Source organism: Syngnathus typhle, linkage group LG3 (assembly GCF_033458585.1).
Source record: "Syngnathus typhle isolate RoL2023-S1 ecotype Sweden linkage group LG3, RoL_Styp_1.0, whole genome shotgun sequence".
Lineage (NCBI taxonomy): Eukaryota > Metazoa > Chordata > Actinopteri > Syngnathiformes > Syngnathidae > Syngnathus > Syngnathus typhle.
In genome coordinates, this window is record NC_083740.1 from 24,302,301 (window position 1) to 24,312,737 (window position 10,437).

At 47.5% G+C, this 10,437-nt stretch overlaps 1 long non-coding RNA gene across 1 annotated transcript; it reads left to right on the top strand.

Annotated features, from left to right (window-relative positions):
- The first annotated feature begins 550 nt into the window (after positions 1 to 550).
- LOC133151767 (uncharacterized) lies at positions 551 to 10,196 on the top strand. The gene is made up of 2 exons (XR_009713987.1): positions 551 to 7,766; positions 7,832 to 10,196. It is a non-coding gene; the product is annotated as an uncharacterized LOC133151767 (long non-coding RNA).
- The last annotated feature ends 241 nt before the right edge of the window (positions 10,197 to 10,437 follow it).

Genomic DNA, 10,437 nt, shown 5'->3' on the forward strand with positions numbered 1-10,437 from the left:
CTAACCAGAGTGACGGGAGCGGCACAATTCAGAAAAAGCGCTCAGCTCGCCGAGAAAATGCGATTTAAGCAATAAAATTAAAAATGCTTATAAAACATAAACCAAACGTTGGAGGTGGTCATTTCTTCATGCGCAGTGATAAACTCGGCACTCTAAAGCACCCGAGAGCGTTTTTTTCGATGCCAACCTAACCAGAGTGACGGGAGCGGCACAATTCAGAAAAAGTGCTCAGCTCGCCGAGAAAATGCGATTTAAGCAATAAAATTAAAAATGCTTATAAAACATAAACCAAACGTTGGAGGTGGTCATTTCTTAATGCGCAGTAATAAACTCGGCACTCTAAAGCACCCGAGAGCGTTTTTTTCGATGCCAACCTAACCAGAGTGACGGGAGCGGCACAATTCAGAAAAAGTGCTCAGCTCGCCGAGAAAATGCGATTTAAGCAATAAAATTAAAAATGCTTATAAAACATAAACCAAACGTTGGAAGTGGTCATTTCTTCATGCGCAGTGATAAACTCGGCACTCTAAAGCACCCGAGAGCGTTTTTTTCGATGCCAACTGTAGTGTATTATTATTATGATATCATGCAATGTTCATCTCACTAGTAAGCCTAAGTATGACCAGGGGCATGTTCGGGTCAGGGTCTGTGGGATTGTTTGAGGCTTGGGCCAGGAAGGTAGACTCATTGGCGCCGGACACATCTGGCTTCCATTAACAAACTGATAAGATACACAGGATGTAGAGAGGGGGGGCAACGGCGGGGTCATAGGTCAGCCAACAGCCCCATCTGCGCGCTCCCGCGTGGAGGGAAGCGCAAGAGTATAAGGTTTAGGACGAGAGTAGACAAAGGGACTCGACATCTTGGCTAGGGCGCGAGACACTTCTCTCTGACATCGGTTGAATAAAATCTTTCCCCAATCAGCCATGTGTGACTGAAGTTTTCCTTCCCCAAGCCAGCCACTTTTTCACCATCTTGTTTGGAAGACCAGCTGACCATCGAAGAGAATTCACCACAATTTTGGCGTCACGAACAGTTCTCTTGTCCTTCGGGGAGCCCTCGCCCGCCTGGGTGCGAGCATTGAGCGTCCGGCCGGCAGGCTGAGTTTGAGGTGAGAAGCTTTCACTCACAGTATCGCAATGTGCTCGTGCCTGGTGTGGGGGGGGATGGAGTGGCTCCTAAGCGGGACAGTTAACGGGCCTGGTGTGCCAGTGGCTGGCAAAAAGGGGGGGGGGATTTGTCTCCCCTAGCTGGATGTCGACGAGATGTGGATTTTGAAAGGGGGGAGTATAGCCCCAATAGAAAAATGAAAATGTACAAAAAAAAAATAAAATAGAAAAAAAGAAAAAAGGCAAATAAAAATGGGAAAATAGCATAAAACTTAATGGGGAATGTGCACAACAGTGTGAGTGACATGTCTGGTGTGAATGATGAATGAGAAAGAAAATGCTCCGAGAGAGGGCACGTGAAACAGGACAGGATGTCTGGGACATCGCTGATCGGCTGTCACGAGAGAAGAATAATAGAAAGTCCCATAAAACGTGGACTTTGTTTTGGCTACAGATCCGATGGAGGATGGAAATTTTAGCTGTGTGATTGAGGCGGAAACACAGGTACGATTGAACACTGTGTGCGACAAGAGACGGGCACCACCAAGCCACCGGAGGCATAATTTCCGGGGTCGTGCTGGGACGTTGAGATCACACTCAATGTAGTTGAGATCACACTCAATGTGGTCGAGATGTCCGGTGGGGGCATTTGTCTCTATATATAGGTCGCACGAAAAAGGGAGGCTTGCTGCAGACCGCAATTGGCAAAGCGGAGGAGTGCGCAGCCTTGGCATCCGTAACTGTGTGAACGAATGTGGGAAATTTACCGGCTGGGTCTGGGACCAGGGTGCCGAGAAGGATGATGCGCGCAGACCACGTTATTTGAGCACTGATCAGATTAGGAGTTTGTGCGGGTTGCAAGGTTCCCCCGGCTGACAGCTGGTGCGTTAGCCGCTTAGAGAGATACTCTTCGGGCAACTTACCGGGGCGAACTGGTGCGCTGCGGTTGTACCCAAGTCGCCACGGTCCGATTCCGATTGGCGAGGCGCACTGTAATAGCGCACACTCCTGTCAAAGTCTGATAAAATTTACGGCTTGCAGCAGACCGCAATTGGCAGAGCGGAGGAGTGCGCAGCCGATAGAAATTGGAAAACGTGGAAAAAGAGGCCTCAGGGGGGTTAATCTTGGTATACCATGTAAAAAAAAAAAAAAAAAAAAAAAAAAGTAATTTGTGTGCACACTGAAGTTAAAAATCTGCAGTATAAGGGGAAATGCAAAGCGCTCTTAGGGGAAACAAAGACAAGAAGTACAAAGGGCATGTTTGTACGTGCACCTGCGCACGGTAAGAAGACACAAAATGACCAAACCGCATGGAAGCGGTTAGTGAGAAGCTACATGAGAGATGGATTCGAATCCCTTTGCCTGTGTTCTATGTTGTGCGTAATGTCTGTAAAGTTTCTGTCAGTTGTCGTCGTTCGTCTAAGCGGTGTGCGCGCTTGGTGTATGGGGTGTGCGTGCGCGCGGATGGGTGTGTGCATGTGCGGTTGTGTGCGCGCTCGGTGTGTGTGCGTTTATGTGCACACGCATGGGAGACGGCAGTGAGAGAAGAGAGGAGGGGGCCCTGGGTGCTCCAAGGCGCGGAATGGTGCTCTGACGGCAAAGGTGGGGGCCGGCGAGACGCGCGGGCCTGGCCAGCCCGTGGAGTCAACATTGGTACGCTGACCCCCCCTTGTCCGAGGGCGCTGTGCCGAGGAGCCCGCAAAGGCGAGGCTGGGTCCCCCCGGTAGAGGTCAATGTCGATGAGAACTGAGACATGACGAGGGGAGATCAAATGTGGATGAGCAAAGGGTGCATGATTAACAATGAACGTGCATGATTGAAACTGAAACTTCACTGGCACTAATGTTGAACAGTTTGCAAATAGGCAAGAGAGAGACATGCTTGCAATACTCACTAAAATACTAATGTTTGTGTACCTGTGTGTCTTAAGAAAAGAGTTGGGCCGTGGCAGCAGTGATCTATGGCAGGACGCTACACATTCGGCCCAAGACCGATAGGTGGGGGGAGAAAGTGAAGAAAGGGGGGTTCGCTCGTAAATTAAGAGGGAGCCTGTTGAGGGCGGCCAGCGCCCCTAGTCCATCTGACAACTAATGAGAAAGTGAGTGATTACGTTAACTTGAACGAGATTGCTATTTCTCCTGTTTGCATAACAAATACGAGACGGTGCACGCGCACGTCTCCTCCCAGAGGACAAAGAGACACGGACAGAACTCCCAGGTCGTCTGAGGAAAAGCTTCGTGGAGCGCTGCCCCCAAATTCTTCACTAATTTACGTCAGGACGCCACAAATGCGGCCAGAGACAGATAGAAAGAGGGAGTGAGAGAAGAAAGGGGGGGCTAACTCGTAAATAATGAGGAGATATTGGGAGTAATCTATTGGTCCTTTCTTTAACACCCTTTAAATCATTTCCTGGAGTAGATAGGTTAGCAACACGAGGGATTTAGAGGTTCAACAGAAAGACAGTTAAAAGACAATAACATTTTTGATTTGAACAATTGCAGGCTAACAGGAGCATGAGAGAGGAGAGCTGAGAAGCGGGATCCACTTTGATCGAGGAGATTGGAAATTCACAGCACATATTCTAAGTCGCATTTTTGAGCAAGCATGACACAGGTAATAACGCGTGAGAGATCAAGACATAGATCAGGGCTAGTTGTGGGACGCAGACCTCGGAGTTAATTTTGAATAATGATACTGAAGACACAATGTACTGTCCCATTAAATTGGAACTATAGACAAAACGTAGCTCGACAATAGGATGAGTTGCAGGACTTACAATATAAAGACGACATTGCTGTTACTAGGAGAATTCGACTTTTGGTAAACAAACGTTACTAGTGAATGGAGGGCAGCAGCTACATTTGGAGATAGCCTTACAAGTTTGGTGTCCCAGTCTGTCTCTCTCAGTGCCAGGATCCCTGAAAACTCGACCCCGAGACTCCGCCTGCAGCCGCGGACGACTACAAGACGGTGCCTGGCTTTGAGGCACCTTTGACCTTTGGCAAGGACAAAGTAAGACTGTTGTTGTGCTTGGAGGGGGCATGTACACTCCGGAGGATAGACAACATCCTCGGAGACGAGAAAAGACAGTGAGAAGTGGAGGAACTCACAATGTTGAAGGAAAAATGGACATTTGAACAATGGACTCATTCGAGAGTGATGGATGTGTTGGCTCTGAAGCAACAACAAAAGGACACCATCTTGAGAGGGTGAGGTGCGGCAGAAGATATGGACTTGAAATGTCCGACGGCCAAATCGCACTCCTGGCGGTGCTAAGACCTCGTGGGGCTTGGGTTAGAGTGGACAGGAGCTTCATTGTGCACTGGGTTTGACAGAACTGAGGAGATTTGATAAAGGATTGAATAATGCGTTGAGCTACAGAGAGAAGCATCATGGTCAGAGATTGAACAGATTTGAATAAAACAAATGGGCTAAAACGGTGAGAAACAAGAGCGAGATCTGATGTTTTGGCTCACCAGACATGAGAAGTAGAAATCGAGTTAGATAAATTTTAGAATGGGACATCTAGACCAGGGGTCCCCAAACTTTTTCCTGTGAGGGCCACATAACCTTTCCCTTCTCTGATGGCGGGCCGGTGGCAGTTTGTAACAGAAAAAGTGTGACGATCGTAGGGGAGCTTAAAAAAATTATTGTTTTCCAGAAAGCCACACATAACCAAATAACGGTTATTTAATAACCCTTTCCAGGTTCTTTACAGAAAAAAAGTCAGGAAACAAATAATAACACTATTAATGAAATAAATAATAACTAAACCCTCTCTGAGTTCTTCACAGAAAAAACAGGAAATAAATAACTAAATAACTCTCTCTGGGTTCTTCATAGAAAAAAAACCATGGAACATTAACTTTCTGTTGTGCCATGCACAATCTTAACAGATAAAAGTTCAGCTCAGTTGTCAGAGCAGAACCTCTCTGACACATATGAGCAGTCTCTTAAAGTTCTTGTGTTCCTTCCTTATAATCCTTTTGTAGGTTCCAGTAGGCTTGTAGATACTGCTGTCTTTTTTGTTAAAGTTTGATAGTGCGTCATAGTCTGGAGTAAAATTTGTTGTGGCAATTCTTAGGCGAGATCCGAGGTGTTGGTCCGTTTACCTCGATCTGTGACGGGTAGATGTTGACGTTCATGTGGCTGAACGTCACGTCGCGTACGTCGAGCCAAATTGGCAACTCTTTTAAACGCTCGGCACTGTTCACCCTGCTTTACTTGGGCGACATTTTAACGGAAGGATTCCAGGGGAAGGTTTGTGGGTGGCTTTAGCGCAAAACTGCATCTGAAAGCTCAGCGCGCAAATTACAAGAATGCTGTCGTCACAGCCCACGCTCTAAATTCGGGACTGATACAAATAGAGCGCGAGTGCGCCATGTCCGTACACGCACTTGTGAGTGTGCACCGAGCTTTCTGACACGGCTTCCGGTAGTAAATGCGCAGGCGAGCGCTTCCCCATCTACTGGGGAAACGCAGTCATTGCAGGCAAAATGAGCAAAAAAAAAAAAAAAAAGTTTAATAATACAATTTATTCAGGGTTGGCGGGCCGGATTAAACGGTCCCGCGGGCCGTATCCGGCCCGCGGGCCGTAGTTTGGTGACCCCTGATCTAGACTAAAGTGGATTCAGCCAAGAAGAAGCTAGGACGCTCGATGTACCTACTCAATACGATAGAAGTTTGTTGCACCATAGTGGAGGTTGGGTAGTCAGAAAGTTGGATCCGTTAAATTTTTGACTTTCACACATTCATGCATAGGAGTCGCACAAGGCCACAGGTAACAAGATAATGACTGAGATAGGGCTCAAATTCAACTGCACCCACACGGCAATGTAGAAGCAGGAGAGCGGAGTAAGGGATTATATGATAAACAGTCCGCTGTAGGGTTACCAATAGGAGATTCTGTCAAAAGAACTACTAAGAGGTGGAGGCGAAGATAATAGGAGGACGTAGATATTCGAAGGTCTGATAAGGGAAAACTCCATTGTCAAAGGTCGGATTGGAGCAAGTAGGAATTTGCCATTTTAACAGGGATTGACAGCAGGAGAGATTGAGGATAGAAGATCTGGACAGCAATGACGTAGGTTACATTAAAAACTGCTCATTCGAGGGAGAAGGCTCGGCGCTCCCTGTGTGGAGCTGCAGCTTTGCAGAAGGGGGGCAGACCGCGCGAGTGAGGAGTGGTGATAGGCGACCACAAGGAAGTAGGGAGAGGTGTTGGATGGTGTGACAGGCAGGAGTTTTAGGAAGAGGAAGAAAAGAAAAAGGGGGGAATGAGACTCGCCAAGAGGGGCAATAAAGAGAAGCAGACTGAGAAACAGTTTTGAGCAAGACAACGGGGAAAAAGGGGGAGAGCCAAATGATGACGTAAAAAGCCAGAGAGAATAGTCTGACCCATCTTTATTGAATTTAATTAACATAAGTAATAGAGATCGAGTTTGTAGGACCAATACGAGGGCATGGAGGCTCCCTCAAAACGCGGGTCCCACAGTTAGTCCCTCAGATAGACATATATGACAATTTGCGATGAATCTGATGGGCGAGTTTATGGAAAATTGAATTGGAGATTTTACAATAGGTCATGTTGACGAGTATGTCCGAATGTGAAGAGTCACTATTAGGAGTCAATATTTGCCTACACACTAACATACTAACTTTGCTTGGTTTGGGGGGAGAGCTGAGTGATAGAGACGGATGAGTGTGTCTGTGAGTGTGTGGATGGGTGAGTGCGCATGTGATCATCTACGGCTGTGTGTGCGCAGTATGATTGGCCAGAGAGGTCTGAAGTTGGATGATGTGTTTGCCATTGAGGATAAAATTCCTCTCACCTGAAGGGGTGGTGCAGATCGGAGGGACTGGAACTGGTAAGTGATGAGTTCCGATCGCAACCATGGTTCAATGATCAATCAGGGGCACCATCGACAACCAAACGGTTCGATGGAGAAGGCCCGTTTCTGTGATATGGTCAGACAAGACGGAACTAGTATTGAACATCAAGACTTTGGACGATTTGACGTGTGACGACCTTGTGCTCACCCGACGGGGTGACGGACTAGGTGGACAGTGACCAAATGTTTGACGCTTGGGCTTGCTTGCGACATGAGCGAGCTCTGCTTTGTTTTTCTGTGTGACTTGATTTTTTGCAGCAGCAGCAACGGCCGCCAGCCAAGGAGCGGATTGCGCGCTGCTTGCGTAACTTGTTTTCGTTCTTGCAGGTTGTCAATTGCGTTCGTGGAACGTTTGTGTTGAATTTACGAGAGTATGTTAACCCTTGCCCTTTTGGTTTTTATAATGAACTTGTTGATTACATGGTTTTCAGGACAGGATCCCCGAGCGCCAGGATTCATTTTATGACTGTTTTTGTTTTGATACTTGATGTCTGTTTTTGTGTGTACAAATGTCCGCTGTCAGCAGGGCTATAAGCTCACTGACAAGAGTGCGCTGATTTTTGTGTGTGTTGCCGAGTGTGTGGTGGACAGTCAAGTTTCAGAGACTTGGGGTGACGGTCCCGGGGCCCAGATGGAAGCTAGAGGTTCCGTGGGCCTGGCTACAATGAGTGTGGTGATGAGAGGGGACGCTTTGCTGGTTCCTTTTGATACGTAATGACACATTAAGTGAATGTGTCAAAAGGGGGGAGTGGTAGAACAGAAAGGGGTGAGTAGGTTTCAATGTGTAATTGTGATATACAAAGTTTTTTTCCAAATTCACTTGTTTTTAAGCTTTAACAGGACACGCCAGAATTCAACTAGCAGTGATGGAAGGAGCAGAAGAAGCATCTTGAAAGAAAGGGAGTTAACGGGAGACAACAGCCTGGAATGGATGCGAAGCGTGGTAACAATTTAGTGACAATAAGGTTTAAGGTTTTTCAATGACAAAGTGCGAAGGACAAATCATACAGTGATTTGGGAATGGACAGTGGCACAATACACAACGAAAGTTTGGAAGGTTATTGAATGTGAGGAAGACGGGGCCAGAGACAAGGAAGGGGGAAATTTCTGAACGCGTGACTGCATTAAAGCTGCTATTACAGGGCAAATGTTTAATTATACATTTTAGGACGAGTAGTTTGCATAACGAATACGGAGAGGATTTGAGTGGCTGTACCGTTTTGGAAAGATTACGTGAGCGTTGTTTCAGAATGATGACTGGTTTGAACAGTGAGGTGGCTCGAACATAAGGCACGGATACATAAAGGTAGGAAACTACAGTATTGTGAGGGGTACCGGTTTGAGAATGCTACACATCTTTAGACTGAAGAAGGAATTTGGGGGTGACAAATAGTATTTGGACGGGAAAAAGAGCGGCTGAAGTGACATGACTGACGGGACTTCAGAAAGATGACAGTGTGATTGAGACAGTGACACCTGCGACAGGAAAGGCTACCAGGAACAGGTAGAATTTACATTGTGACTGGGGGGATCTAGCAACGCTGTCGGCACGACGAGAAATGAGGGGAATGAGTCCTGGAGTGTTTGCTTGTTTGTTTGCTTGTTTGTTTGTTTGTTTGTTTGTTTGTTTGTTTCAGGGACCGCGTGGGCCTCTGGAAACGAGGGGTAGGTGTCGGGAGCCCTCGGGCGTTCTGATGAGATTTTGATGAGACGATTGACACAGCTTTTTCCTCGTTGCCCCATCACCGCCAAATAATTATTTGAGGGGGCTGGAAACACTGGAGCTATCGGGTTGTGTTGCCCTGCCAGCGGTGGCCGTCGGGGCCGGAAGGACGTCCGGCCTGGGCTGCTACCTTTGACATTATGACTCCACATGTTCGCACTGTTAAAGTCACTCGATACAGACAGTAGCTTTAGCTTGTCATAGGTCGCCTGGCTGCTGACCGGGGCCTTGCACGGGATTCAACGGCCATCATAAGCAACAGGAGGACACTGAACGGACAGCCGGCCCGGGACGGTGCCGTCTACTACTAGTGCTATTTTCCACTGACGGATCAGGGGACTGGATTTCATATCTGCACGCACTTGTGCATGCGAGGGGGGCAGCGCAACAACGGGTTTAATGTTCTTGCATGCTTTGACGATTCGTTTTTATATACCTCACTGTGTTACCTCGTTGTTTTTGCCATGTGGTTTACTTTATTATGTGACCTCATTTGCTTGCCCCGTGGCATGTTTACGATACGACGTTGCATGTTGAGCGATCTGTATTTGAGGGTCATGGTTCTGCTTGTTGCTGTGTTTAGGGCTCATGCTACGCTTTGTGAAATGTGGTGTGTGCCGGAGCTCCCTTCACCTGACTCTCGCCAGGTGAGAGGCGCCTCCGGGGGCGTAGAATGGGCCTCCCTCTTTTTCCTCGTCATTAGATTGGCGGGGTTTTTTCGACGGCGGTCCGGCAACTTTTTGGGGCTTCTAACGGGCCACAGCAAACTTTTCCTCTCCAAATTGGTGGCGCTGGTGATATATTACCTAAGGGGGGTGTGCGGACGGCGTCAATCAGTTAATGGGGTTGGGGGATTCGATCTTGGTCAAATGTGGTTCCTGAGAGGCCTCAGATTGCTGTCAGGGAGGAATTTGCTATTAAATTAGGTTGAGCTTTCCTAGTTAATGTAACCTTAAGTAGCATGCCTTGAGCATGGTTTAGGATGAGACAAATAGGTCCAAATTGTAGACGAAAACCATAAAATGGTTGGGGGAAGGTTTTTGGATGTACCGATGTCTTTTCGTGTTGAGTTGTTGCCGGGGCACTTGTGGTACCCCGGCAGGGGGGATTATGTAGTGTATTATTATTATGATATCATGCAATGTTCATCTCACTAGTAAGCCTAAGTATGACCAGGGGCATGTTCGGGTCAGGGTCTGTGGGATTGTTTGAGGCTTGGGCCAGGAAGGTAGACTCATTGGCGCCGGACACATCTGGCTTCCATTAACAAACTGATAAGATACACAGGATGTAGAGAGGGGGGGCAACGGCGGGGTCATAGGTCAGCCAACAGCCCCATCTGCGCGCTCCCGCGTGGAGGGAAGCGCAAGAGTATAAGGTTTAGGACGAGAGTAGACAAAGGGACTCGACATCTTGGCTAGGGCGCGAGACACTTCTCTCTGACATCGGTTGAATAAAATCTTTCCCCAATCAGCCATGTGTGACTGAAGTTTTCCTTCCCCAAGCCAGCCACTTTTTCACCATCTTGTTTGGAAGACCAGCTGACCATCGAAGAGAATTCACCACACAACCTAACCAGAGTTACGGGAGCGGCACAATTCAGAAAAAGCGCTCAGCTCGCCGAGAAAATGCGATTTAAGCAATAAAATTAAAAATGCTTATAAAACATAAACCAAACGTTGGAGGTGGTCATTTCTTCATGCGCAGTGATAAA